The sequence below is a fragment of the Vespa crabro genome, chromosome 2 (assembly GCF_910589235.1).
Source record: "Vespa crabro chromosome 2, iyVesCrab1.2, whole genome shotgun sequence".
Lineage (NCBI taxonomy): Eukaryota > Metazoa > Arthropoda > Insecta > Hymenoptera > Vespidae > Vespa > Vespa crabro.
Genome location: NC_060956.1, coordinates 17434969 through 17458096, shown reverse-complemented (window position 1 = coordinate 17458096; position 23128 = coordinate 17434969). Strand labels below are relative to the sequence as shown.

Here is a 23128-nt window from a genome sequence, read left to right as displayed (position 1 = left end):
GACAAGTTTACGAGGTTGGCAGACGGGTGCATATTTAGTAAGTCCCCGGAGGGAATGAACAAAGAGAAAGACGATGGAAAAAGAAGAAACATAGAAAAGAGAGAGAGAGAGAGAGAAATGAGGGTGAGAAACAGGTACATGCGCGTATGTGTGAGAGAGATAGAGGTAGAGAGAGAGAGAAAAAGAGAGAGAGAGAGAGGAAAGAAAGAACGAGATTGTCGTAGAGTGCACGCATAAAAAAGGGGAAGCAGAGGAGAATGAAGTGGGGAGGAGGTCTCCTTGGGTGTGCGAGTTATATTGGTGGATTTTTTTCTAGAGCGATAGACCTTTCGCTCGGGTACATGTGAACGGGCGCTTCTCCTTGAGGACCCATTCATGTGCGTTTATGCGTGGCTGCGCGTGCACGGAAGGAGAAACACAGTCTCAAGTAGGCTGTCTTTCTCCCCTTTTGCCACCCTCTCTCGTTCTATCTTTCTCTCTCTCTCTCTCTCTCTCTCTATATATATATATATATATATCTTTCTCTCTTTCCTTCTATCTTTCTCTTTCTTTCTCTCTCTCTCTCTCTCTCTCTCTCTCTCTTTCGCTCTCTTTCTCTCTCTTTCTCTCTCTTTCTCTCTCTTTCTATCTGTCTCTCTCTCTCTCTCTCTCTCTTTCTATCGAGCGCGCGCGTGCTCATTGAGGGAGAATGTGCTCAACGGTGCGTATTGATTTCACGATAACTCGCTTCCCAGCGTTAGAATATTCTACCTGTAAACGTTCTTCGAATAAGAATATAGCCGATGTTCGAATACGATGGCTCTCGCTCGCGGTCGACCATTTTACTTAGCGAAAACGTCTTCCGATAGGTCGAACGGATTACACAATTCAAACGAGTTACTTTAGTTTAAGACAGACATCTTTGTCGAAAGCAATCAAATCGTTCCTTCGCTTCTAACCGAGCGTCCAAACCAAACGATCAAAATCATTCGAGCTTTCGAGGATTATGAGAAGCTCGTTTATCGTTGGTAAAGTTTTGCTAACATCTAACGAAGAGAAACTTTCTCGGTTTATAACGTTAGCGCGAAGGAGAAATATAAGGAGTAGAATAAAGAGTAACGAAAAAGAATCGAGAGACAATTTACGCTTTGCTTTTAATTTCTCACATTAAAATACATATTCGTTGTATTCGAAGGAATGGAAATTTTTACTCCGTTATATTAAATGTTCTCTGATTTCTATTGCAAATTCAAGACTATGATTTTAACATTTCAATTTCTTAAAGAAATCTTTGTTAACGTTATTTCGAACTTGGTAAACTATAATTATATGAAATTTCTTTTTTACTTTACGTGTCGAGGACCGACTATGTATCTTTGTTCTTTTGTACAAAGTGTTTATGCGCATTTGATCAAAGAATAATTCAGGTACGAACGTACGTTTCAAACAGGAAAGAAGAACGAAGAACGTAGGATCAGGACTTTCTCATTTATCCTACCTGAAATTTATTAGAAAATGGCTTTTTGATGAATCGTCTTTAATAGTCATGCCATAGAAGAAGCTTAAACTTGAGGAACAAGCTAAAGGTGGAACGACTAAGGACATCAAGGAAAGCAAAAGGATCAACACCACTTCTTTCTTTTTCTTCTTCTTCGTCTTCTTCGTCTTCTTCTTCTACTTTTTCTTTTACTTCCTCTTCTTTAACCATAGCACGCCTCAACCAATTCACATTAGGAAAATCGTACGTTTTCTCTAACATTCTTTACGATCGTTTCGAACGAACTTCCTTCTAAATTTCTACTTCTATGACTTCTTCGCGGGTGCTTTTAAATCGTAAATCATCATCTTTGACTATGGTCCTTTGAAAAAGGAGGGCGTATTATCAATCGTACGGATAAGTTTCTCGCGATTGAGAACTTTATCCTTTTGTTATCGCACGCTTTAAATGAAATTGAAAACATCGTGATTAATATCAAAAGTCACGGTGAAAAACATCCTTGAAAATTTCGAACATTTTCGATTGTCTTTTATTTTCTCCATGAATCGTTTCATCGCTATATCGAAGATCATCGATACGATGGAATTTCGATTATCAGGCAAACTTTTGCCGTTTGTTTTCTAAATCATCGGTTGTTATCGTCTTACTGGATAAAAATGAAATCAAACCGACGTCAAGATCATTCTATTTACACGATTGTAAACGACAAGCGATATGCGTTTACTCAAATGGCCGCATGGAAAGGTAAATGATTAAAATTAAAATGGTGCTCTTTCGGAAAAGGTTTGCCGAAATCCATTTATCCAATCGAATTTCTAGAAATTCAATATCACTAGTTCCTTTTGTGCTTAGAGAAACCACTTTGCAGTTTTTCCATACAGGGCGAATACCTGTTACCGTTCATGTCAATTCGCTCGAGAAATTGTTTTTGCAACGTGGTCGTTGGATTTTCGACTGTAAGTTCGCTCTGTTAAGCCTGCGAAATGCGAACATGTTTCCCATCCTAACGAGTTTTCCGCATCCGAGAATAGTTATATCTTGCCAAAGGATTTCTCTTAGTTACACCGGGATTTTCTTGAGTTTCTTCCTATGAGGATCTTCAAAGATATTTCTTTACGAGAACAGCCAATGCCAGAACTCGACCTCGATAAGGTCTTGAATTAATATCCACGACTATAACGGTTTAATATCCTTCGAATCTCTTACGAACTTGGATTCGCCAAAAGATTGGATTTATCAAGATCTCAGTCGGCTGCACAAGATGTGTCATTTCAAAGTGAATAGTTTTTGAACTATCGACCTTTACGTAATTCCTATCGCTATATTTCTATAACATATCAACCTAGAAATATCGTCTGTGAAAGGGCATACTTAATGTCACCAAACGATCGTGAAGTTAGTTTGCATTTTGTTGGATCGACGCGTTTCATATGCATAGAATACTCGATGCGATGGGAGATTCTATTGGCACAAACAAAAACGTCCGTCGATATAATAGAATAGCTTTGCTCGAGCTATCTCCTGCGATCGAAGGAAATCTATCGATCGCTATGCTTTCCCCAAAGCTTTATTTAATTTTTCTAGATGTTAAAACTAGCACGTTACGTAACCAATGGCGGCATTTGATTTTAAAAATATTACGATGCTATCAAGGATTTTCTATGCTAAAAGCAATAAGACTTGAAGAGAAATCCAAGAGGATTAACTATAAACTTAACGAACTGAAATAATCCTCATTATCCTAAACTAACCGAGGTAGAAATTTTAGGACAAGTATAGATAAAATTACTCCGTAGAAATTCTCTTTATATCAATTGATAATAATACGGAAACGATTGTTTCCTGTTTTCTTTTTTTATTTTTTTTTTTTTTTTTTCCATTTAACATACGTATCCAATATAATTTTTAATATCATTATTATCCATTAGCTCTTTTTAAATTTATACTCCAATCGATTCTTTTATTAATACAAAGAAATAACACATATTTCAAATAATTATTGACGATTAACGAGAATGATAGAATTTATTCATTTTTCTTAACAACGAAGTTTTTTCCGCTTCGAAAATTATTTAAAACGATGGACGATAAGTAAAATCTTATGCGAGGGTTTGGCGATTCTCGATTAACAACTTCCACAGGGTTGCTGCATCGCTCTCAAGTGTGGTTCTCACGAGTCGAAGGTAAAAGGGCTAAGAGAGTTTCAAGCTCGGCCGAGGTGTATGGTTTGAGCACACGTATCAACTTGCCCTAGACCTTACTTCTCGTTGTTTTACTTAAGCCTGAGCTTGCACTTCCGTGTCCCCGTAAAGAGACCTCGTATAGTCCAACCCCTCCGGCCAAGCAAAGCGCCAATGACTTCCATCCAACGGCTTTGCTGCCTGGATTCGAGTGTCCTTTTCGTTCCCCGTTCTACGCTTTATCTTTATCTCTCTCTCTCTCTCTCTCTCTCTCTCTCTCTCTCTCTCTCTCTCTCTCTCTCTACCTCCATCTTCTCTTTCTGTTTTCTGCTTTTTTTTTCATTGTTTTAATTTTTTTATTTTTTTCCTTCTCTATCTTTTTTGTTTCTCTTCGTCTGCTTTTACGAATTTACCGTACACGCTAACTACAACCCATCTCGATTTCACCGTTACGATAAAGCTGTTCTGACCCTTGAACGTAAGAGGGTATGGCGGTTCCTATATCAAAATAGAATGTACGAGAAACACGCGAACTGCATCTTACGAACCATTACAAGCCGATACTACGAGATATACAATTTTCCAAATAATTCGATAAAATATTTTCGAGCTGATTATGATACCTACATACATACGTATATATATATTTAAATGAAAACAATATCGTGATTTTATCGTAACGAACAAATGTTTTTAATAATTGGATCGAGAAAAATATTTTTTAACATATAACATACGGATTATAACTATTTCATTGCTGAATGTGCATTACTAATTCGCTATTTTAAGCGGATAAAATGTACGATATATGAAATTGAATTTTTATTTAAACCTCACTCGTTATTCGTATATTCATGTTTCTCTGAAAAAGATTCAGGAATTTATTTCTATTTTCTTTTTTTTTCTCTTTTCTTTATATGGTTATTTTATTTTTCATTATTCCTCGCACCGTGTTCGCAAGAAATCGGTATGTATATACTTCCAATGACATGGGCTGGTTATGTGCACGGGACATTTGAAACTTGGCACTAGCGTCGATCGCTCCCGAGTGGCAATGAACCGGGAATTTGAGGCTTTTTCTCACGTTCGTACGAGTTGCCAAGCAAACACGATACGCTTTTTATGATCGTTACGGAACGGTGTGGACACAGTCCAGGTTCGTCTGGCAGAGCAGCGACCTGTTCTACTGGCATATACGATCCTCTTCTTTTTCTTTATCTCTCTTTCTCTCTTTCTCTCTTTACCTCACTTATTGGTAGAGAAAACTAGAATCGAGAAATGAAAGAGGGAGATGGGCAGAGAAAATAAACAAATGGAAACGCAATCCTAAAGCTTGATTCACTCTGCCACGAACTACCGTGTCCCCTTTTCATTAACTCTACCAATTTGCCTTCGTTTTCTCTATCTCTTTCTCTCTTCTCTTTTCTCAACTCTCAGATTCTCTAGCAATACGACCAGAGAACGTTTCACGCTCGGCAAGATTTTGTCGTTTGACAAATATATATTTCTAACTTCTTTTTCTTCTTTTTCTCTCTTTTCTTCTTTTTTTCGCAATTAAATGTAATATCCTATGTTGTAAAGCAAGAATCTTCACGGCTCGAACGATTTTTACTCTTATGGACCAATAAACCATCTAGTACAGAATAGGATAAAAGTTTCCAGGTGATTTTTAAAACATCAATTATTCTTTTTCGAGACTTTTTAGATTAATATTCTTTTCAGATTTTAAAGTCTCAAGTCTGAGAACTTTTGCGTCCATTTTGTATAACGAAAGAGGCAATTGTTAATAAACGTCAAGTGGGAATCCGTTAAAATTTTAATAGAAAAAGAAAAAGAAGAAGAAGAAGAAGAAAAAAAGAATAATAAAAGAAGACGAAGAAGGAAGAAAGTAATGTTCTTTAAAAGAAGTTCATGCGGTAAAAAGAGTTTCGGGAGAAACTATGTCGTTGAAGCCTCACGATGGCTTAGATGTCGCGAAGGGTGCGCTTCCGAAGTGCAACCCCGAACGTTCTACGTCCCTTGCCCTCCCCTACCGCCGAATTAGGAATTCGATCGACGCTGAAGGTTCCAGTCGTGGCCACCGGCTCGATGGTGGCGTTTGCGTTGCGACTCCCCCTCGTAAACACAGGCCTCGTGAGAGAACGCCTGATGCCTCTAAAATCCTCCGACTCGTCACCCGTCGACCTCTCGACTGAAAAAAGAGAGAATGAACGGATGGAGAACCACTGCTTGGAAAATCGTCGTGCGTTAACTTCGTTTAGCTGCTTAACGAACGTTAGCTTAGGGTAAAAAAAATAACGAAGTGGATCGTGTTATCATTTGTCAGTCGAATTGGTCATTTCATTATTTCTTTTCGTTTTTTTCTTTTCTTATTGCTTTTCTTCATCTTTTTTTTTTTTATTTTTTTATTTTTTTTTTTTTTTAATACACACAACACTTATATAATATTATAAGACAAATATCCTTATTATACCGTTTTATTTACACACATCTCCCAACAACAGCAAGCTAAGTTCGCCTTAGAGAACTCTCCATAAAAATGATTCATTCTGACGTATGTACGTGTTTCGATTTCCTCGGTGGAGATCAACGACGTCCTGTACGCGTACTCGATCAGTGTCTCCCCCTGCTTGCGTACGAAAGGAGGCTAGTAGTAGTTCCCGTATTATACCGACACAACTAAGGAAACTGATGTTCGATTGAGATACCGATTGGATAGGATACAGTATCTAGGAGATTTTGTTAATTGAAAAAAATTATTTTCAGTGTTCTGAAAATTTTTTATAATACGGACATATATATATATATATATATATATATATATATATATATACACATATATATCTTGCAAATTGTGCGAAAAGGAACAACATTAATGTTACCTTGTCAAAAGGTTCGACTTTAAAGCAACCTAACCGAACGTTACTCACACGAAGACGAGAGAGTCCAATGGTTGGACGGAGAGTCGGAGGGTCGTCGGTGTCGAATGGAGGGGTAAAAGCGTTAGGGGTAGTGAGATACGGGGCGTATAGAAGGAAGGGTAAGTTAGGGGAAGTAGCGTGGGTGGTGGAGGCTCGGTAGGAATGCTGGGGGCGTCGGCGGTGGTGGAAGGTAGTTTCTGGGTGGTGGAGGGCGCGGATCGCCGTCCGCAAAGTCGTGCGTTCACCCCGTGCCGCGACGACAACAGGGCGTCGTTCGTTCCGGAGCGAGCGACGCTGCCGCCGAATCTCATTCTCTCCCTTTTTCTCTTCTCTATCTTGCTGTTTTTATCTCATCCATTCGCTCTTTATCTTTTTCTCTCTCTCTCTCTCTCTCTCTTTCTATCTTCCTCTCTTTCTCTCTCTCTCTCTCTCTCTCTCTTTTATCAGTCTATTGGAACGAAGAGAAAATAAAACGTTCGTTATTGGTATACGCGTCGAATGTTAAAGGTTCGATGTAACGCGTTCGTTTCATTCGCTTTGTTCTGATCGAAAGGAATCCTCTCGAAGACTTCGCGAATACGCTAGTTTCTCGAAGATGAACGAAGGGAAGAAGAAAAGAGGATGGAGCAACATGCGCGAACGTGCACGTGACTCTTGAGAAAGGTTCGTTCACGTGGTAGTAGTGCTCGTGGTGGTGGTGGTGGTGGTGGTGGTAGTAGTACTAGTGGCGGTGGTGCTAGTAGCGGTGACGGTGGCGGTTGTGGTGGTGGTTCCTCGAGTCTGGCTTGCTCGTGTGGCACTATGCAACGCGCTGGAATGCGTCCTAACGAAATTCGAGGTTAGATACGCTCGGAGCCTTCGCCGTCTCGCGAGGGGTGTTGCTAGAGGCGCGGATCTTCCGAGTGGATCTCTTTGGAGTGGGGCATAAACGGGGGGTCGAAGGGGGTGTTGGCCAAGCGACCTCGGCTCAAAGTGTGTCTCGCTTGGGCGTGCGAGGTGGGATCGGTGTTTCTGGACTTTAGTGTCTTTCCTATGTCTGGACCTTGCCGAGGAGAGCTCATTGAACGAATAAGATCACGTGCCACCGAAGAGGAATCATTGGATTGGATTTTCGTCGTTTTTAGTGATAAATCTTACGATTGCCTTAAAAGAAAAATGGACATTGATTATTACTTCGTATTCTCGAGTTAATTGTCTAAGAGAAGTGTCCTGTGAGATTTCTCCGAGAAGCTTAAAAAAAAGAAATCTTTTTCGAAGTGATCCAACCGATCGTATTGTAAATCGTGAGAAGCTCGAAATTGTGATTTGTGTTGAATAAACGCCAGGAGGAGATAGTGGAAGTTTGAAAAAAAAAAAAAGGAAAAAAGAAGAAGAAAAAAAAGGAAAAAGAAAAAGGAAAAAGAAAAAGAAAAAGAAATTCGACGGCTTGTCCTTTCAGTGAAGTGCTTCGATCTAAAGTGTATATACGAAGCTTTTTCACAGATTGGAAGTTACGAGGTATGCCTATTCAAAAAAGGAAATAAGTTGAAGTGATCGTTAGCTTTTCAATCGTATCGTACGATTTGAAACGTGGATTCCCGCCCTATGTTGCTAGGACGAACACGTGAATCAGCCCTTAGCATTTCGAATCGATCTGGTATATTCTGTAGGAAATGTACGAACGTAGTTTCCTTGGGAATATGAGAACATCTCGTAGTTCTTACGAAAAATTTCAAATTCATTTGCTCGTCGACATTTTCGCGTATACGATCGCGTGGAGAGTAATCTTTATTGCGTTAAAAGGAGGAATATAAAATTATAAAAATATCTCCTATATATCATTTTTTGTTAGTAATTATAATTACTCGATTAATAGAGTATAACATTTTAATTGGATAATCAACGTGAATAGATCACTACGACGAGTATTACTTAAATAATACATTAAAAGTCTAAAGTAATATTACAAGTTATCACGAATATGTCTAAAAGTTTGTCAGTTTTCCATATGTATTTAATAATCTTATATATTATTCGATCAATGTGTTAACATCGTTATCCTGTCACGCCCTGTTTGTGGAATATTTCATAAACGTTTCCTTTAACATCTTCTTCGTAAAACATTTAATCATTAGATACACAACTTTTAATTCGTTTCGAACACCTTAAAGAGGAGCCCCGAAGTTTTAACTTTGCTCGCGAGGATGACGAGACTATCAGGTTTCATGCGATGGATCAACGTCGCTTTCTAGGAACTTGGTTGGGGAACTTGTCGAATTTAAAGCTCATTGCACGACAAAGTCAGCCAATAGAAGAGAGTTTAAGGGTTAAACGTTCAAACCGCGAACTAATCATCGAGATTGAACGTCAAAACGATAAGAAGACTCCTTTGATCGTCGAGTTATCGACGTTGCGGACAAGTTTACTGTATCGTTCATCCTTTTCAAAAGTTGTGCTTTAATACATTTCAACCATGATAGAAGGTCGTATCCTTATTGTAAAAATGTCAGAAGGTCGTCTTTAATCTTTAAAATCTCATTCGACCGATCAAATATTTTCTTCTTCGATCATTATTTCAAAAACATTATGATTTGATTTCGATTAGAAACGATTCATTGGTCTAAATTTATTACCTCCTCATATTCGTAGGACCAATTCTAATTTATTTTCACGATTTACTTGAAAATAAGTTTGTTTACGTAACATTTAATCGTAATTTTATACATTAAGCTAATTAGCACGAAAAATCTTGTTTTTATACGAACGCAAATTTACTTTCAAGAGCACTGACGCGTTTAGTGAATTAAATGTCGGCGTTGAAAACTCTAAATAATATCAATTTCATTCACTATTGCTCGATGTAAAATATAAAGATAAACCGATTTAATATTCTGTTAATATATCATATTTATAGAAATTTGAATTTGAAGGTTTCATGTTACTTTTATTTAAAAATAATCTGGATTAATTTAATTCTCTTGTATTATATATTATATTGTACGAACGAAGATCGACAAAATTTCATCATAATATAAAGAAAAAAATCATAGTAATAATTATACGATGTTATTGCTTAATGGAACATCGGTACTTATATACGGGTGGGATCAAAATTATATATTTATTTATATTAAACTACCTTGCAGGAAATATTTGTAACAAAATAACGTTATTAAGAAAATAACACAAAATCTAATAGACGAGTAAAAATAAATATCATGCATTTTTGCGAAGACAGCGATTTCATTCCTCTTCACGAATAATTTCGCAATTCGTTGACATTTAAAAAATAAACTACATTACGGATGACAAACATAACGAAATGAAATATTTGCGAAGAGCAACATTATGTGCGATGCTTATTTTTTTTCTCGTCGTAGCATCGCGGGATGTTAGATAAACTTTAATATAATTTAATTTAATTTAATACTTTGGATTAAATATAATATATTAGATGTTGAAAAGCGAATCGATATATCGAGGATATATTGTTCTTTGAGATCTCGAAGAGTAGCACTCGTAAATACTAGATAATAATAAATTTCGTTATGGATATTTCATTATATCAAGGGATATTATCAAATTGAGTATTCAGTCGGTAGATCCTCTTCGGCGAACATTATTTAAGAGAGTATTACGAATGGGTGGGGTCACAAGGTCATCAGTTTGGTCGTATCGGCGTTAACCAACGACGGAAAGGAACATCCGTGACTCTAATTAAAACCGATCACGCTCGAAGATGCAGTCGACGAAATTGATTACCCATAATTGGAGCTCGACGCGATGTAGCCTCTAGGCGACTTTGCGGTTTGACAGACAGACCGTATTGGAAGTTTACGTCAGTAAGTTCCTACGAACTGCCATTTGTAGGTAGAGGGCAAATTACGATCTGAATCATGTAAATATCATTTAAAAGCAAAAGAGCAAGACCGACGTTAAAAATCATTTTGTATTACAATGCAAACTATTACTCGATAGTGAATTATCACCTTTATATTGAATTCTCAATGAATTTTTCATGAACAATAACTATTATATAGAATGTTGACAGAAATTCTTGTTTGGCTTGGTTATATACATAGATACATATACGAGGACGAAAAGCTAAGTTGTTTACTCGCGTAATATCGTGATCGCACATATGTATCTGCGGCTCTTACGGTTTACCACCATTACAGGTGGTTGGTAAATTTCATGCTAGCTGTAACAAGAGGATCAAGAACATATCGCTCTTTTGCGGCACGTACCACTATCGACTCCACGGTAAGAACATAGTAGGTATCTTTTAGAGTTTTTATCTGTGACATCGTATTCAAAGAATACGTGCTTGAGTGAGGGAGAGAAAGAGAGAGAGAGAGAGAGAGAGAGAGAGAGAGAGAGAGAGAAAGAGAGAGCTATCTAAGAAAGAACTATTTATTTTGATAGTCTCTTTGAAATTCAATAGTATTCGATAACCAAAATGATTTCTCATTCTTTGAAATTTATTCTTAAATAAAATGATCGATATTTAAAAAGAAAAACTTTCCAATTTATCTTTATTACACGTACTATCGTCATTGTAATATCAACCGAAAGATATTTCTGCGATTGTACGTGTAAATCGTGAGAAATTTTTCAAATAGCGAAAAAACGAATAAAATTACATTGAGAACATTTTTAAGAATATATGTACCTATTCCTCTCATACTTACTACTCTCTACGTTCTTATTTTCTCAAGTATCTGAGATGGAGTATAAGAAAAGCTTCAAATAAGCTACGCAAAAATACTAATGTATAGTTCAACCGAAATTCAATTCAAGAGCTTACCACTTAACTTGTCTTTGAAGGATTCGCAAAGTTTCGTTCGAGTTTCACCGAAGATAAATAAAAGGAAGAGACTTCCTTGGAAAGAAAACGTCGCATGAAATTCTAAGCGAATAAAATAAAGAAGGAAAAAAAGAGGAAAAAGAGAGAGAGAGAGAGAGAGAGAGAGAGACAGAAAGAGAGAGAGAGGGAGAGAAATAAAAAAGAGATATCGAGCTCGACGAGAGTCAATTAAATATTTTTCCTTTCTTCTTTTCTAATTTTTGTATTATCTTTTTTTTTTTTTTTTTTTAAATAATGCTCGAGAAGTCAATTAAACTTTTATAAAATTTACAAGTATCACAATTATGATGGGATAGGAATAACGAAATGCCGGCTGTTTTCCGCTTCGTAAATGTATTTCGTTCACCCTCTGATCCGTGTTAGATCGATGCCCTTTTCGAGAGAATTATGACAAACAGTGCAAAAGGGGAGAATCGGTTTGGACGGTCGGTGGTATACTACTTTGCTCTCGGAGTATTCGATCCGAAAAGGGGGAGGACAAAACGAGCGCACGTCGCGTATTTCACGCATCCGTCCTTCGTAAGCGATTCCGTTCGTATCGATCTGATCGTCGATTGGTTATCTCACTTTAGACATTAATGACATTGTCATAGAAAATTTATATTGCACGGACTCTTCGTCGAATAGTATGGGACTTCTTAAACCACGTGTTCAGAGTATTTATCGAGAGCATCATAAAACTTTTCTTTCTTGAATTATTTTATTTCTTGTACTACGAGAGATTTATTTGATCGAAGGATCAATAAATTTTCAGTCACTCCAAAGTCGTTATATCGTTCCATTCGTTTTCAATCTGTTAGTCGAATTAAATTCACGTACCGAAAGTAATTGATTATATCGATATAGACATGTTAAATTGGAATAGACTGGCTGAATTCGCTTGAACTTTCAAATTTACACCGTCACTCACGGTTTATTCACTTTATGAGTCATCATTTCGAGTCGTACGACAAGGTATCGCTTTTCATATCATAGCAACAACGCAATATTTGACTGCTTTAAATCCACCAAAGCGCAATGTGTACGCTTGCAACACGATCCAACAAGAATGAGAAGGGCAGAGAGAGAGAGAGAGAGAGAGAGAGAGAGAGAGAGAGAGAGAGAGAAAGGAAGAGAGAGATAGTCATTTCATGTTGCATGATTGTAAAATGCACGCGAAAAAGTGATTTCTTCGATGCAAATTGCCACTTGACGAACGTTACATATATATGTATATATATCCTCTTACAACGATATCCTGCAAAAATATGTCCCAATTTTTTGGTGATAGTGCAAAACGAACAAATAGTATTGAAAAATATCGTATTCCATTGAGAGCCATTGACGATGCTTCCCATTTCACTCCAAATAGATCGATATTTCTGAAGCTGATGCTGGTAGTGGCGCCCATCGATGGTTTCAACGAAAAGGACTCTTTCGAGTAGCCTACAACGAGCACGCATTTCTAGAATGTGCCTATCAATCTATATATATATATATATATATATATATATATATACCTATATTGCGCTTTTATATACCTTACCTAACGTACATCGTCAGATTTCCTTCAAGAAACTATCGAGGAAGAAGGTCCTTTTGCGATATTGCCTTTCCGACGTTTCGATTTCGAAAAGAACAGGAAATTATTTCTCTCTATACCTATATGTATGTATGTATGTGTATAAGCGCCGAGAAAATTCAAGAAACGAAAAGCAAGGAAATCATGAAAACATTTCAATGTTTCTTAACCATTACGAATCTTGTAACACCGAGATAAAACATCGCGTTTTGCTCGTTATATACCATCATTCGATTTATTCCGTTCCGGTTTCATCGGATTGGCTCGAGAAATTTTGCAATTAATGTCAGATTTTGAGAATGATATCAGGAAATTCGGTCTAACGGTGATAAACAACGAAAATTGGAACGATAAACGTTAACGAAGAAAGTTATTGAAAAAAGTTGCCGTAGCTTTTTTGTCACGAGTAAGAAAGGAACAAGAAAGAAAAGAGAGATATCCTTTTTACTCATCCCTCTGATTTTTTGCAATCGTTAACTTTCCTTTATAACGATCAGATAAAGTAACGTTACTGCGTAAAAGAAGAGTCGTCATTATTCGCGTATCGTAAGATTATATTCATTTCTTGGTGTAGGTACATTGACGAGTTTCTATGCGTTCTCGCTTCCCTACTCATCGTGGGGACATTTCACTTTTTTTCCTTTTTTTTTTTGTTTTTCTTTCATTTTTATTCTTTTCTTTCTTTCTTTTTATTTTTTTTTTTTTTTGTATTTGTTTTCTTTCTTTTTTTTTTTTCACTAACTCCTCTAGCACTACCTTCTTCTCATTTCCAAGTAATTCCACAGCACTCCCATTATCGACAAGTTCCAGGCACACTCAACATAAATTAGCGCCGAGTGTACGACGTATCGAGGGGCACTTTAACACAGTACTTTATTCACACTATCTTCATACTATCCTTCTGAGAGAAAATCATTGACGATACCTACGGTCCTATCTCTTTTGAATGATTAACACAACGAGAAGTTCTAATAGGACATACGTACATATATCTATCTATCTTTCTACGATACCAAATGACATTACATCCTTCCCCATACGAATTATTTTCCAATTAAATTTTTATGACAACTTGGTCTAAGGGACGGAATAAGAGATCACTATAGTTTATTATTCTCGTAAAACTATTTTACAGGGATCTAACATTTTTTTTATGGCATTCTTGGTTCTCCTCATTAGATTTCATTGAACGTTCCTTCGTCCATGGAGAGAGTAACATAGATGATTTTTTTAAAGAAAAAATGTATGACATGAAAGAGAGAGAGAGAGAGAGAGAGAGAGAGAGAGAGAGAGAGAGAAAGAGAGAGGAAGAGAGAAGAACGCGGATAAATATGCAGAGATGCTTTTAACACGACGAACCGTAGTCATTTTTTTCGACTTTTAACTTCGTTTTATGTCGTACGATTTTTCACAGAGAAAAAGTTTCATCTTCGAACGTTCATCTCTCGTGTATGTCTTCGTATATTCGAATATACACGAATGTAACGAGAATATTTAACGATGTAACTTTTGCATAAATTGGAATTTTGGATTGCGCGGATTAAAAGGTCGAGTTTTTTTAAATCCCTTTATTCATTGAAAATTATTTTCTTTTTTTTCTTTTTTCTTTTTTATGCGACAAGGATATCGCAATAGCTATAGTGTTCACTTACAATAAGGAAACTAGGGCGAGCAATGTCCGAGGGACGCGTATATTGCGACCGGTTGACGTGTAGCGTTTCGAAACAATACTACAACTTTATACAGGGTGATTAGAATATTGCTACTACAAGCTTGCGTGCGATAGTGAATCATTCGCCATAGAAACGTTAGCGATGTGTCTCGATGTACGCCTTCGTGGACTCATGCTCGCCATAAATTAACACCACACGCGGAAACATCGATTTACACGTGAACGACACTTTATTCCGAATTTCATTGGTTGGTTTAACATTCTCCACGCCCAATTACGTGTAATCCTAAAATCCTGTTACAAATTTCGAAATATAGGACTAAATAGATTTTTCTCTCTTTTTTTCTTTCTTTCTTTCTTTTCTCTTCACGAATTTGATTAGAAGAGGAAACGATTATTGATTCGATTGACCTTTAACGCACGTTTCGTCTTCGACGATTTAGTGGAAAATTGTTCGTCGAAGTACGTATATTCGCCATAATTACCATAACATATTTATTTGCTTTGACGATCAATACAATTTCCATTCGATAGAATCCAAATGTTATAGATCGTTTCCTTTATTTTGTTTAAATCGTACCGTTATGTAATGTTCGCCGTAACAACGTATTAAGTGAAACGAGATGGAAACGAGGGAAAACTATTCGCAACTAGAATTGATCGATCTTAACATTGTATTATTATATTGATTAGTGTTTAACCTAGAAAGATTTAACCGCAGGCAAAGGGACCAATCGATTTATAGCGGTCAAATTTCTATTTGTGATATGACGTTAGTCTTATTTATATAGAGAAAATCTCATGGAAAATGAAATATATATTTGTTTTAACTTATACATCTTCGAACATGTGAACATGTATTATTCAACGGAATAAGGCGAGCGAGTAATCGTATCTATGAAAGGTCCAACATAAGCATCGTCTTATTTTTGTTTCTTGGACTTTATATATTAAAATAGTTAATCCAAGCTTTCCTCACATATTAGACGTTTCAATATTCTTTGAGCACGGTTAACCTTTTCCTTCATTCACCGGGATAATAATTTTCTTTCAACGTTAAACTTGTTACCTAACGGAGATATAGATGTTTTCCTAGCCGTATAACATGATAGGAAGGAGAACGTATAGCAAAAATGGAGTTGCTTTTCCTCGTCGTCAATCCTGAAAATATTATACACTGCGGTAGCCTTGTGTCAGTAGTTCCGCCCAGTCACTGATCGGACACGAGAAGATTCATTGGTTAAGTCGGCCGCGAACTTCGATAAGGCGACTATTTTTTTTCTTTTCTCTCTCTCTCCCTCCCTCCCTCCCCCCTTTCTCTCTTTCTCTCTCTCTCTCTCTCGCTCTCTCTCTCTCTCTCTCTCTCTTATGAAAATAAAACATACCTCTTTTTTCGCCAACAAAATATCGACGATCATGCGAGGCGTTTTTTCACATTTTTACAAGGAGTAAAATATTATAATGTTTCGATCAAGAGAAATTTTATTATATATCTTTTCCGGATAGAGGTTTACGTTCGCTTCATAAATAATCTCGTATATTACATTGAAATATTTACGTTACGTTGTTGCCTACGACATTATACTGAAACTTTATTATTCTAAATTGGACGAAAATATTATAATGGAATATAGATCAGATGAAAGGATTGCGTAAATAGAGACTAGAGAGAAAAGAGTATCGGGTTTCTTTAATTATGAGCAAACATAGTTAGCTGTCGTCGTGAAAGGAAAAGGGACCGTTGATGGTGTACCGTTCAAATATTCATGGAAACGTGTTAGGAACCTACTAAGTTAAAATTCCTATTTAAACTTGTTTATTGGGAATAAAAGCGAAATAATACGAGTCCTCGTGGAAAACGTCACCTTCGTATAACAGCGAAGCTTCGGGCGCTCGTAAAGTTGTTACAGCTATCTTTCGAATTGTCAATATATACGTCGGTTCGTATTATTCTACGGAATATTATCACCGAAGAACATTGTTTTAAGGGGCCAGTAAAAACGTTGAGTGTCTCAAGTTTCGCAGATGCATCGGGTTCACGTTCGAGTAATAGCGGAAAATCGCCGTATAAATGTGAAACGTATCGAGAGCGATGGTTATACCGACCTATGAATTTTAAAGAAGACATTTTCCGTTATCGTGTTTTTCTTTTTTTTTTTTGCTCCTTTCTCTTTTTTCTTTTGTTTTTTTTTCGTTACTTTTTTTATTTTTTTCTTTCGTTTTCGAGGGAAGAATAAAATAATCGAACGTACATGGTAGCTTAGCGAAAGCTTGTTACGCCGGACGGATCGTCTGAACACCGTGCATTTCTATTTCTAGAAAAAAAAAAAAAAAAAAAAATAATTCATCGTCGAAAACGTTCGGTTGCAAACAACGAAACACGTGCTTTCGATAAAGAAGAGTAAAAAAAAAAAAAAAAAAAAGAAAAAAGAAAAGAAAAAAGAAAAAAAAAGCATTTCCTCACTTTCATCGAACGAATCCTGCAATCTATAGATAAAAGCTTTCACCGGAATGGCCCATCGATGATATTAAAGCTTACATCTCTTAAAACGATATCACATTGGAAAGTCGTCCATGACACGTTTTCTCTGCATTTTCGGAATGTTTTCGATAGGAGCTTACCTAGAAGCGTATAATCGGTGGTCAGCGATTAGGGTAGGTGGTTGCGCGTACTATACCGAATCGACGGTACTTCCGAAATGGACTTGATTCGATTTGTCGGACAATCTGTGAATATGGTTCCATTTTGTCCGGTCTGGGACCAATCGAAGTTCGTTCGATCGCGAGAATCGCTTCTCTCCTATCGATTTTTCTTTTATCGTACATTAATTATTTTGTCGCTTTATTGCGCTTTATTCTGCCAACGTTTCAGCATCGTTAAACATTGAATTTTTAACGACGAAATGCTCACGAACGGTAATTATTGATATCGATTTTTGCCGGGCGAATTCGAAGAACCGTGGAGCTCAACGCGGGATGAGGCGCAAGGAAGAGACCAACTGGTTTGTTTGACAATACCGAAGGTAGTTTCGGTTAGACACAACCGTTAAGATTTGATAAGCGGATGACGTATCGACACGAACGACAGGTGACGTACGTAATACGAGAGGAATATATAAGCAGACCGAAATGCGTTCCAAAGTCGTCGTCTCAATGCAATCGTGAAACTGCAGAGATTAGGTATACCATACCCGATCAGTATATTGAGCGATCCGTTAGCTAATCCTAAAGCATATCTTCATAAAACCATACCAGATAATGTCTAAAATTAATCAAAATCCATTACAATTTATTACAACGATAGGCATCTATTTTTCTTCCTATAAATAGATCCTCGGATCCAATTAATAAAATCTATAGCGATAGATAAAAATTTGTTGAAAGCTCTAATGCACCGTGATATCATGAATATTATATCGAGTTATTAACGAATAAGAAACATCGTATTAATTTGTTAAAATTATTGGAAAATATAGAATTGTAGCAAGCACGAAGTGTTAATCATTAATTATTTTATTACAGATATGTAGTATCATTATTGTAGGAAAGGGAATATCGAGGAGAATTATAATAAATGTTTGATATTGGGTTTATTATTATTGTACATCGACTTCGATCATTACGATAACTTCCTACCATTTACACTTATTAGCTACTACTACTACCTGGCGATCGTATAAATGAACCTATCACAACCTTTACCTAGCGCTTCGTATAATAACCAACTACAGGATTAACGATATTGTATTTTTTCCGAGTTTGAAAAAACTTTTTAATTAAAAAAAAAAAAAAAGAAAAAAAGAAAGAAAAAAAGAAAAGAAAAAGATTTATTTATATTTTCCTCTGTTATTTATTATGTTCGTATGTATTATTTTAATATGGAAAAGTCATATCGATCGATCAGTCTATTCAAAATCATAAATGTAAAATGATTGGATATGGTTATAATTTGATAACATAGAAAATCCCAGCGAGAATAGCTTGGTGCTTTGAGATGGCACGTACATATAATGCAGGATAAAGAGTCAAACGAGGTACGTGGACCGATTTGAACGAAAACATGTACACGAAATTCAAACGACCTTGTCTGCGAGCGGTTACCGTAAATAAATATTTGTTTTGACGATCGAACGAACGAGAAGTGCACGAAGCGTTGAACGAAACGAACGTTTAGCGATCCAAAATAACGCACGTCCAATAACGGTGGTAATATCGTAACCAAAACGAACGCAATTATAATTGGGAAAAAAGAAAAAAGAAAAAAAAAGATTATAAAAAAAGAATATGTCTAGTAAAAATCTTCGAGGTCATCGAGCCAACGATACGCATTAATTTCCATACGGAGGACCGTCGAGAAAGAAGTGTCACTCGTTTTGAGCTTTTCCTTAGCGTTTGCTAATTAGACCTTCCCCGTTCCTTTCTTTCCACTTACTTTCCATTTTCACCGTTAGACTTTAACCAAATTTTAATTATCACTCGCGCAAAATCTCTTGGAAATTTCATTAACTTAACTATTTCTTACTTACATCTATCTCTTCGCGTATATATATATATATATATATATATATATATATATATATATATGCGTAAGTTGCTTGTATAGTACCTGTTATATACGTAAGTGCACTTAAGCAATGTATATAGATACTCTTGTCTCGATTAATTATCATTAAAAATACGACTCATCGTCGTCCAATTCAAATCTAAGAATTCTCGTTAAAATTTGTAGATATTCGTCGTGTTGTCTCATGGAAGATAGGTAAGTCGGTCATCCCGTTTCCTTCAATATCTTCGCTGATCGTCATCGAAATGCGAACGAGTTCCTTGCAGAGAATGTTCACGATCAATCAACGTAGATCGAACGTTTCGATCTTGTTGACTCGTTGAAAATCGACATTAAACTGTCCATGCATCAAATTCTGTCTGCGGCCTCGGTTCGTCGTCCTAGCATGAATACCAAGTAGTTACGCGCCGACTACGAAACGACCAAAGACGAATGTCCTTAAGCATTTGTCGTCGAATTCCAGGAAGAGCCATCGTCTATTCGCAGACCCTGTCCTTTAACATCGTTCAAGAATTCCAAGAGAATTCCAGGATTCATTCTACGAACAATAATCGATCGTAACGATTTTCCTTCCTTTCTTTTCGAACCTTTACATTTTCGTTATTTAATTTATTTGAAATAAAAAAAAAAAAAAAAAAAACACAAAAAAGAAAAACAAATATCGAAACCTATTCGTTATTCAACAATTATACGTATTAACTATGTTTGGTTTATATTATTCATCGTTACATCGTTGTCTATATTACATTGGAAAATTTACGTGTTAGCGGACGAAAAAGTTTCAACTGACGAAGTATCGTTCGAATTCGCACAATACCATTTGTTACAGTGAAACGTAGCCCTCTAGACAACACGGAATCCAGCTAGTTCGATCCAGCGAACGGTGAATTGGAAATTTTATTGTTCATGAAATCACGAGAAGAATGATTCGTTCGTACGTACATTCGTTAGTATTTGCTTAAAATGTACATATGATCGAGGTGCCTATATTAATACGTACACACGTACATATATATATATATATATATATATATGTAGTATATACATCTTTAATTTATTCTTTTTCAAATTAGATTTATTCCTTATATCCCTGAGGTCGAAACTACTCGTGCGAAGATAAATCCATTTTCTTCGTCTAACCTAATTACCGTCGCTTCGAACGCGTTGTTCGTTCGCTCGCTCGCTCAGGTAAAATAAATCCCCTCTTTATGACCTTGCGACCCTGCCATCGAAGCGTTAGTTGATCGATCCAAGGAACAAAAAAAAATAGAAAAGAAAAATAGAAAAAATCGAATAATACACTACACAAGATAACACGTTTTCAATTCATAATTTACAATTTGCTCTGGATTAATCGATAAACGAATGTTCCGTTTCGTTTTGTTAATTACCACACTCGATGTTTTCCAAACCATGAAATGTAAATAGAATATCTGTTCCAATTTCGATCTTCTTTTTGTTTCGAAGAACTATACGAAGAAAAAGAAACGAAAGAAAAAAAAAATTATACCTCAAATATATTTTATTTCCTCTTTTTCACGAAGTTCATAGTCATGAGAAATAGCTTCGTTAATTTTATTTTATACGATGCCTCTCGTTGTAACGAGTGATGTTCGTTACAGAAACACCATAGCTTTTAGTCGATTTAGATACATGACTTTACGCGAGTATTAAAATACCGTTTAATATTTACAATGCGTACATACATACATACATACATACATCCTATCGATGACGGATGATCGTACAATAAAATTTCAGAATATAAAATATATTGTCTGTTATATATAGCCCGAACGACGTCTGATACTGTATTTTTGTATAATCGTTTCGTTAAGAAGAGGAAAACACACACAAAAGAAAAAAAAGAAATAGAACAAAACAAAATAAAAGCTGATTAGATAATGGAAGATTTTCGGATAACTTAATCGTTTAATTGCAATAGATCGGTTAGAATGATGGATATTATCGTAGGAGAGATAAATAGGGGAAGTAGGAAAGGAAGTAAGAGAGACTTTTCGCATTTTGTATCGCGTGAAATATACATAGACACATACACATACACACACACACACACACACACACATATACAGAGAAAAAGAAAGAGAAAGAGAAATACGAAGAGCTTTTCTGATTTGAAACGAAAAAAGAAGAAACAAAGAGTAGTGGAATAGAAAGAGGGGAAAGAGATTGGTGTAGAAGATAGGAGTAGGTAAGAGACAGATCGACGGTAGAAAAAAAGAGAGATACTACCGAGGAAAAGCACGGAAAGTGCATCGTCCTTTGATGCACGCGAACGGCAGACAACGAGGCGCAATCGAGATACGTATACCGAAAATCACCGACCGAAATGCCGGCCACGCCCGATCGTTGGCTTACGTTCGAAGAAAGAAACGAGGAGAAAGCAAAAAGGGGGCAAACTCGATTGGCCCGAGTTTCCCCTCACCCCTTTATCCTTTTCACAGTCCTTCCATCTACCAACATAGTTGAAGCAGCCGTTGTTTTCGCGCTTTTTCGCGCTCCTCCGAACTCGCTCGCGAGAGTAAATACGTTATTGATGAGTCTTCGCCCGTTTACTTCTCTCTCTCTCTCTCTCTCTCTCTCTCTCTCTCTCTCTCTCTCTATGTGTATCTCTATCTCTCTCTCGTTCTTCCTCCCGATGTGAGATAGAAGTCGACCGTCCGTCAATGCCGTCCTATTTTTTCCTTCTGCACGGAAATTCAAGCCTCTGATACACCCGGCAAAATTCACGATTATCTTCTCTCGGCTCCCCCATCATTCTCTTCTTTTTTTTCCCTTTCTTTTCTTTTTTTTTTCTTTTCTTTTTATTTCTTCGTTCCCTCTCCCTTATCCTTATCGTTATTTTTCTTTTCCTAATTTTCCCGAGAAGATATGGGATGCGTGTTAATCTAAAATATCGTTATCATTAATACGTAACTATAGGTTCAATATATCAGCTCCTTCATAAATCGAATCCTTTGTTCGTTCTCAATCAATTTTATTGATTTCCTAATGTCGGAAGTAAATTTACTTGATGATAGTACAGTTTATAACATTATCGTCCAAAAGGATGCACTTAATGCCATAACCGTAAGTGCACAGTTGCGTATGACACTTCCAAATGTCTCCTATGTATTCCTTATAATTCTGTTTACGATGATATATAGATATAGTTGTATCGTTGCCATGGTGTCGCGAGATTAAAAGTGGGAGTTTTTATATGAGCAGTAAATTATAATGATTTTACAACGTTATACGTATATTCTTGTCGGTGCGATATTAAAAAGTCATTATATGATATAAAATATAATTTATTCCACGGCTCTAGAGGGAGATAGCGATAGCTACCGGACTAATGGCTCCCTCACGAATCGGGTCAGGCGAGAATAATTTTTTGTCAGAGTCATTAGCATTTCCGTTTAAGCTTACCGAAGGAATAGGAAAATGGAGAGAGAGAGAGAGAGAGAGAGAGAGAGAGAGAGAGAGAGAGAGAGAGAGAGAGAGAGAGAGGTACGCTGCTGTTTTCTCTTATATACGCAAGCATATATCCCGGCAGGGATAATTATTTTCCGATTGTAGAAGGTAACAATGTATCGCCTTTCTTTTTGTATCTCGTTTACTTGCTACTACGTACCTGGAAGCTCGATAAATTTCGATAAACATATCACCAGAGCACGAAGCATCGTAAAATATGATACTGCGAGAAATTCGCCAGAAATTGTAAATGGTACGGTCCTTTTCAATGGATTCAGTAAGAAATGAGAATATTTGAGGAATATGACTTCTCCTTCTTCTTTTCGTATCCTTTTTTTTCTTCTAAACGACTTGATAACATTGATAAAAAAAAAAAAAAGAAAAAGAAAAGAAATGGAGAAAAGAAATATGGAAATATTAGAAAAAGATAAGG

The 23128-nt window shown here is 36.5% G+C and overlaps 1 protein-coding gene across 1 annotated transcript in view; it reads left to right on the top strand.

Annotated features, from left to right (window-relative positions):
• The first annotated feature begins 7313 nt into the window (after positions 1-7313).
• LOC124421915 overlaps positions 7314-23128 on the top strand; it is a 330571-nt gene continuing 314756 nt past the window's right edge. Inside the window, exon 1 of the mRNA XM_046957619.1 lies at positions 7314-8075. The gene's annotated coding sequence lies outside the window, so the exon portion shown is untranslated. The remainder of the gene's footprint in view (positions 8076-23128) is intronic.